The sequence below is a fragment of the Solanum tuberosum genome, unplaced genomic scaffold (genome assembly GCF_000226075.1).
Source record: "Solanum tuberosum cultivar DM 1-3 516 R44 unplaced genomic scaffold, SolTub_3.0 scf00336, whole genome shotgun sequence".
Classification (NCBI taxonomy): domain Eukaryota; kingdom Viridiplantae; phylum Streptophyta; class Magnoliopsida; order Solanales; family Solanaceae; genus Solanum; species Solanum tuberosum.
The window spans coordinates 65,810-74,559 of record NW_006239257.1 but is presented as its reverse complement, the minus strand read 5'-3'; positions in this window follow the sequence as shown (position 1 = coordinate 74,559).

Here is an 8,750-nt window from a genome sequence, read left to right as displayed (position 1 = left end):
AATGTATCGGACAGTCAAGGAATATATCCGAGACAAATGAAAAATCCAGATGTTTTGTAATTGAGGAAACTTCTGGGATAGGATGTAATTAGCTCCAAATGTATGAGACTTTTGTACTTATATATATATATATATATATATTTATATTTAGGGTTTTACATAGGTGTCATTTGCCAATATCCCTCGTTGGTTGGGGGCAATAGTGGTTGTTGGGTTGGGGTATTTTCAAGAAGGGAAAAAGGTAAATATACCTCCGAACTATCGTAAATGGTATACAGACACCCTCCGTCATATTTTTGGGACATTGGTGCCCCTGCCGTCCAAAAACTAGAGCATATATGCCCTTCACTCTAACGGAAAACTAAATAGGGACACATGGCACAATCTCATCCGTCGATCCAATATTTAATAAATGTCGGGTCAGTGGATAAGATTATGACATGTGTATGTCCATTAGTATAAAGGGTATATATGCTCTAGTTTTTGGACGGCAGGGGCACCAATGTCCCAAAAATATGACGGAGGGTATCTGCATACCATTTACGATAGTTCGGGGATATATTTATCCTTTTTTCCTTTCAAGAATGCCCTATTTTCCGTGGTCTTTAGTTTTTTCTGTTTCCTTAAATCTGTGATCTTTAATTTAATCTAAGTAACAAAAATATGGCGAAAAGGAATCCCTGATATTGAAAAGATAAAAATATTACAACGCAAAGAATTCACAAAGCATAATTAAAACATCTCTTGTATGTTTACTTGCTTAGAGGCTCCTAAAAAACCCGAACAATTTATGGGAATCGAAGTAATTCAGCCACCTGAACTTCCATCTTATTGGTGAGGACTCAATCAAATATATATTCATGTAGTTGTAGCTCCGATCCAACACTAAAAACCTTTGGAAAGAATTTGGTATATCCTTCGATAACAACATTGATATACATTGGTTAGATTACATTGATATACCAACATTAATTAAAAAAAACTAATCTAACTTTTAAATTCTCCTTTTGTCTTAATGAAATAAATTACAACCACATAAATATTTAAAACCTGTTTTAGACCACAAGTTTCAAAATTAAAGTCTTTTTTTCTTTAACAACATGATAAGTAAAACAGTGACACATAAAATGAGACGGAGGTAATAATATAATATCCTCGACTCTTAAAGAAAAAAATAAGGAAATCACTTTTTTCAACTTCTAATGTCATTTATTGTTTAATAGTTAATTACATAATTATTCTTGAAATTCAACATCCAGAACATGAAATCAGATGTGTAAAATAGTGGTAGTCCTCAAATAGGAAAACTAATTAGGAATTTACAACTGAATGGACTTTGAATTGAAATCTAAATCATATGTTTGGACTCATTAGATATTTGATCTAAAAATTTGACCTAAAGACTTTGATTTTGACCAAGGTTTAAGTTAATTCTGAAAGTAATAATTAAGTCCAATTGATTGGTTTGACACTGGGAGATTGTTCTGGAGTGTTAAGCTAATCTTTGATGTAGGTAAGACATTGAGGGGGGTGGGAGCTGACTGCAGGGCCGGAGCTTTGTATTAAGAAATTTATTAAATTTGTATAAAATATTTAGTCTAGAATCCAATATTGAACCTACAAACTTTAAATTCTAACTCCGTCTCTGAATAACTGATCAAGAACATGCACACGGGAATTGAAATGTACTACTTGGTTGTATCGAGGATATGATTATGTGCATGATGTAATATACACTTTATTGGTTTAATGTACATATGGTATATGTGCTAGTATAATGTTATATGTGTTTTGTATATGTTGGTGTAACATTATGAATTATATGTAAGTATGTCATGTGGACTCTTTATCAAGAATTTTGTCATATTCAAGACTTGACACCCGATATCTCTAATCAATGGAGGAGTAGCCTCATTCACTGCACCACATTCTTTGATGGTCACTTGATTATTAGATTTGTAAATATTTGTTTCAGTTTTGCATGAGTCTCATTATAACCCTTTGGTGAAACTTATTGAGGACGTTCTTCCTCATCTTTTCCTCTTCTTCTTTCAAGTAATTTTATAGATTCAGCTTCGAATTAATATCAGTAGAAAATTTCAATAGCTCAGTTGGTTGATTGAATTTCAATTCTCACCTTGCAATTCTCTTCCCATTTCCCCTACATTTCTTTTTTTTTTTAAAAGGTTCAAATAGCAGTGGACTACATAGTTGATTGTGATCCCCCTACTTTATTGTTAGTTTTACTATTCGTGGAATTGAATTGTTGGATTTTCTAAAAGAATTCGATCAATAAGAAAATTTGAGGTCATTTGCACTTTTGAGTTTTGACCCTATTCTGTGCTAGTCTTTAGTTTTTACTTCTCAAGAAAATAACTTTTTCTCGGACACAAGTTTATAATTTCACATCATAATATTGCCATAAGTTGTGCCTTGGCCCCTGCGTCTTAAGAAACTTATATTTCATTAGGAATACGTTCGATTTATAAGGACAAAAATAAAAACCAAGCCATTTGAAGGATGTACAAACTAGGAGTGTTAAATGGGCAGGTTGAGTTGAAATTGGAGATATTAAAATGGGTTGAAATAGAAAATGGGTTGGAACCTGATTTTGCTCAAATTTACTTTGGGCTCAAATGAGCTAAAAACACGGGTTAAGTCTTGGCCCAATTAAAAACCAGGTCATTTGAAGGATTTACAAACTAGGGGTGTCAAATGGGTGGGTTGAGTTGAAATTGGAGATATTAAAATGGATTGGGCCATGACCCGCCCAAATTTACTTTGAGCTTAAATGGGTTTAAACACGGGTTGGGCCTTGACACGCCTAATTTGACCCGTTTAATCTCAATAATTTTAATATATTGTTATTTAAGTTTTATAGCCACAATTTGAATTTCAACTCAAAAAAAATTACAAAGAGAAGTTAAAAATGGATATAGATAAATCCTAAAAGATATAAAAATAGATAGTAATTCATACCTTCAATATTGGAACATACATAACATCAATGCAAATAAAGAGTCTTAAAACGAGTTGAAATTGAAGATTAAATTGGGCTCAATTGAGAATTCTCTTAAAATGGGTTAAGACTTGAATGTGTTAAAATTGAACTCAATTCAAATAATCTTCGGCCAACCCTTAAAATTCTGAACAGATTGAGCGAATTACCTATAGTTAGGCTAGTTTTTTGACACCCCTAGTACAAACCATGCAATTAAATGAAATATTTTTGGATGTATGTTGACTATGAACATGAAAAACTTTGACTCTTGACAAGAAAAATGGAGATTTCTTAGCAGACAATTTAAATATTGAAAGTAGAAATTGGACAATTTAAAACAATTGAAAGGACATACTATTTTCTTGTCAAGGCATTAACACCTCACCCTACCAAGTACCTACAAGGGACTTGAACCACATTCCATGAAGATGCCAAGAAGTTTCCAACCATGCTACTTCACAGCATATTTTGTGTTATTTTTTTCCTTCAATTGCTAAAAGCAAATTGGCCACTTCTTTTAGGGGTGTGAGACATTAATACTGTTTGGTAAAATTGTCATACACATTAAGACTAAATAAGCATTTCATAAAATTAATTTGTAAAATAGAAAAAAGTATTATTTTTTTTAAAAACCTTTAGAATAGAACTTTGCTTTAAGAAAGTAGAATAAGATCTTTTTTTTTTAAAACAAATTTTAGGTCCATAGCTGAACCCATTTTATTAAAATCTGCACAAAACAAAGTAACCCAGTTCGTACAAAACAGATCGGCCCAAAAACTTGGTCCAAAAAAGGAAGGTTTCCTAATTATCTAGATGTAACTTAGGCACACTTCCATGAGTACACTGTACTCCTCTCCTCTAGTCTTTGCCTCCTTGTGTGATGTTACCCTTGAGCTGAAATTTGCACTTCATCTTGTTTCTCCTTTGGGTTATCTTCAAGCTCCATCATTGATTGTTGGTAATGGCTCCGTCTATCATCTCCGGTGAGTCTAACTGTCTGATCTCCAATGGATTGAAACGGCTCCATCTGCGTAAGTTCTTCTTCCCTCTCTTTTCCCCTCTCATTTCTTCCATTAGTTCTTTGCCTCTCACAAAATCTATCGCATATCTATAGAAGATCACTATTGATTTTTGCTCTGGATTGGTGTGGTGGTAGGCGCTAAACCATCTCTTTACAGCTAGGGCAGCTAGCAAGATTAATCACATATATGTTGTCAGTCACTAGGATTATCTGTTTTTTATTCCCCCTGGCATGTAAATATTAGGATCCCTTTTATGTTTCTCTATGTTGTGTGAATGTATTTTCCCCTTTCCCCTACTATTTCTTTGCTGAATCATTGCATGTTTATTTTCTGTGTCCTAATCCTAAGATTAGGAATCTGAGCTTTATCCATGTTTATGTGCCTCCTTGTATTAGCTGGTAGCTCGTGAAAGCTATGGTATTCCTTTGTGCCCGTGTCTACTACTTCATTAGCTAAATAATTTGCTACTGTGTTTCCTTCTCAGAAGATAAGCTTGATGATTCTTTGTAAAAACTGTAGTTGAACCCTTATGGCTTCTATTATCTCGATAAGCTCCCATGGTACCTTCCATTCCCTCTCGATCATCCTTTTCAGCGTGAGAGAGTCTGTTTCTATAGTTACTCCCTTTAAATTAAGGGACTGACAAAACCTCAAAGCTTCCTTAATAGCCATTGCTTCTGCTTCTGTATTTGTGGCTATTCTTATTCCTCTGGCAGTAGCATGTATCAGATCTCCTACATCATCCCTTACACAGAAAGCAAGTGCACTGTTCCCTAGATTTCCCCTACACGCCCCATCAGTATTACATTTTACCTTATCCCTTTCTGGCAATTCCAAGTAACACAATAATAGTGTAGTCTTGGTTTGTATTCCTTCAATAATGTAACCATGTGAGACCAATCCTCCTTTCCTATCTTCATCCAAGGGTATGAGGTTTTGATTAGTTTCCTAACCATGTCTTGTACTTGCCATATCATGTTATTTAAATCCATCGTTCCTCCATGCTTTATACCATTTCTCCTTTTTCATATCGTCCACATTATGATTGCTGGCATTGCTCTGTATATTGATTCCAACTTTGGTGTTGTGTGAATATTCCACCATGTGTTTATGAGTTGTTTCAGATTCATGTCTTCTATGTCAATCCCTGCAAAAATAGCAAACTGCCTCCATAGCTTAGTAGCTATGGGTGTTGTTAAAAAAAGATGAACCATAGTTTCTTCTGTCTTCTCCTCACAACACCAGCATCTAGACACAATATTTATCTTCATTCTCTTCAAATTGTCATCTGTGGCAAACTTCCTCCTCCGGGCCTTCCATAAGAAAAAAATCACTTTAAAAGGGATACTTTTTCCCCAGATTTTGTTATTTTCTGCTTCTTTTCCCTTCTCTGTCTCAGTAGTTCCCAGGCTGATTTTACAGTGAAGTTGCCTTGGGTGTTCCCCATCCACCAAGGTACATCATTACTCTGTAATTCAGCTGGAGGAACTATATTCGCCACAATATGTATTGTCATTTCCTCAGATAATTTATCCCTCAATTTTTGTATTTCTCATTCTCCTTCCATTATAAAATCTCTAACTTCCAGTTCCTCTTCTCTTGCACCTTCTCCTTCTATATAATATAAAGCCCTTTGTCTAGTCCAGTTATCAAACCAGAAGCTGGTATTCCCTGCTTTTAGTTGCCACCATATGTTGTGCTATATGTCCTCTTTTACTGCTGTCATTTTTCTCCATACGTGTGAACCACCACATCCCTTTGCCATGATAGGATGTGACTTTTTACAGTATTTGTTCCGCATGAAAGCTCCCCACATGGACGATGTAGAAGTTCTAAAATTCCACCATAGCTTAGCAAATAAAGCATTAGACACTATGCGTAAAGACTGAAGACCAATTCCTCCCTCCTCTTTTGGATAACACAAATTTTCCCAAGACACCCAATGTTTGTTTCTTGATCCTGTAGCATTTGCCCAAAAGAATTTTGCAAAAATTCTATGAAGTTGCTCAATCAGACCAGTCAGGGGATTCATAGCTGAGAGTAGCTACACTGGCATGGATTGCAGCACATGTGTGATCAAAATATACCTTCCCCCAAATGTTAATAACTTATTCTGCCATAGGTTAAGCCTTTTCATCACCTTCTTGATCAACTCTTCAAAATGATTTTTATTTTTCCTTCCATAAAATACAGGGCAGCCCAAATATATAAATGGGAAATTGCCTTGTTTGATGCCCGTTAACCTCTTGATTCGCTTACACACTCTTACTGGTGTCTTTTCATGAAGATAAAATAAGCTTTTGTCCAAATTGATCATCTGTCCTGACTCCAGTTCATACTCTCGCAATACCTTCATCATTTTGCGAATTGATACTCCATACCCTGAGCAAAATAATAAGGTATCATCTGCATATGAAAGATGATTTATTTTTGGACTCCACTTAGGCATACCATAGCCTATGAAATCATGTTCTTCATATAAATTATTCAGATTCCTTGCCAATACTTCTGCAGCAATTATAAAAAGGGTGGGTGATAATTGATCTCCTTGCTTTAGACCTCTAGATGATTGAAAAAAAAATCATATGACTACCCATTTATCAAAACTGAATACCAGTTACTACTTATTAATCTAACAATCATATCTATAATCCGTTCTGCGAAACCAAAGCTTCTTAACACCCTTACAAGAAACTTCCACGAAACGCTATCATATGCCTTTGCCATATCAAGCTTCACCACTATATTGTGCAATTTATTTCTCATGTTAATATCTCTGATAATCTCTTGTGCAAGCAATACATTCTCATTAATACTCCGTCCCTTCACAAAGCCTGACTGATTAAGAGAGATAATTTTGGGCAGCACCTTCACCATTCTTTCATGCATCAGCCTCGATATAGTCTTATTTGTAAATGTACTTAAACTAATAGGCATCAAGTCTCCAAAAGTCTTTACCTCCTCTTTCTTTGAAATAAGCACCAGATTGATATGAGTCACATATCTAGGTAACTCTTGCCCATAAAAGAAAGATTTCACCATATTTATAATATCATTACCAATTATTTCCCAACATGATTGGAAAAATTGACCTAAGAAACCATCCTGTCCACTTGCACTATCGCCATTCAATGAGAAAACCACTTGTTTCACCTCTTTTTTGGATGGCATATGCACCATCCCCTCATTCTCCCCTTCTGTGATTAATTTAGGAATACGGTGGATCAAATCCATTGTACTATTCTCCGAGTTCTCCCGAAATTGTTCCTTAAACACATTGACCACTTCTTCTCCTATAATCTGCGGATTACTAATTATATCTCCCTGTGGTGTCTGAATTTCTTTGACTTGAAGCTTTCTCCTTCTTTCCTTCACATAAGCATGAAAAAACTTAGTGTTCTTATCTCCATCCATGATCCACTTCATACCTGCTTTTTGCTTCCAGTATTTTTCCTCAATATGAAGGTATCTCTTCAATTTTGCCTCCGCCTTGCTGAGTAAACTTCTATTTTCTACAGTAGGCGAGATTTCTAACTGTACTTCCTTTGTCTTCACCGCATCTTCCAATGTAGCAATTTTTTGGAAAATATTTCCAAAGGTCTTCTTGCTCCATTTTGATAAAGCCATTTTGGTCCTCTTCAATTTGGAATGGACTATAAAGAACGGAGATCCTGTTATTTCTTCAATCCAACTTTCCTCTACTATCTTCATTAAATCTTTGTGCTTCGTCCAGAAGTTCAGGAATCTAAATGGTTTTACCACGTGTTCCAGAGAGTCATCACACATCACATGTAGTGGAGCATGGTCAGAGCCTTGTCTAATTAAATGATGCACCTCACTATTAGGTAGTAACTGCATAAATTCATTGTTTCCCAATACTCTATCCAGTCGCTTGAAGATACAATCATTTTCAATTCGTCCATTCCACCAAGTGTAGCAGCTACCTACAAATTTCAACTCATTTAAAGCGCAAACATTGATACAAGCAGCAAAGTCAGCCATTTCATGTTGCGTCACCAGTAAACCGCCTAGCTTCTCTGACTCATCTACAATTGTATTGAAATGACCACCCACCAACCAAAGGCTACTAGGTTGAGCAACAATATGCTCCAAATTTTCCCACAATTCTAGTCTTTCCAGGGCACTACATCTTGCATACACAACTGTTACCCTGAAATAGTCATCCCTATCTCTCAGTTGGAATTGCATTGTTAATTGTTGTATAGAATCTATTGAACCTTTCTCCACTCAATCATTTTCCCAGAAGACCCAAATTTTGGATGAACAGTTCACTCTAGCATTAGGAAGACCCAACTTCCTACTATAAGCTTCCAGTTCACTAGGGCTATGAAATGGTTCTAATAAAGCAATGTATGAATATTGATGTCGTTTATGCAGATCTACTAGTCGCTCAAAAGATTTTTGAGTCCTAACAGACCTGATATTTCAGAAAATGATCTTATTTATCATTAAACTGATGTAAAAGACGACCCCTTCTTACTCCTTGTATTTATTTGTGATTGAGGTTGAACCTGCATTGTATTCTTCTTCATTTTGCTTTTAAGATTATCAATATGCCTTGGTGAAAGATCCCCATTTTTACTCACATATTCTACATTGATATCAATGTTTTCATCCTCCTCCGAATTTTGCTTATCACTTAGTTCCTTTGCTGTAAAAGTTTTTATTTTGGGCACGTCTTTATCTCTTGTTTCATCATTCGATTC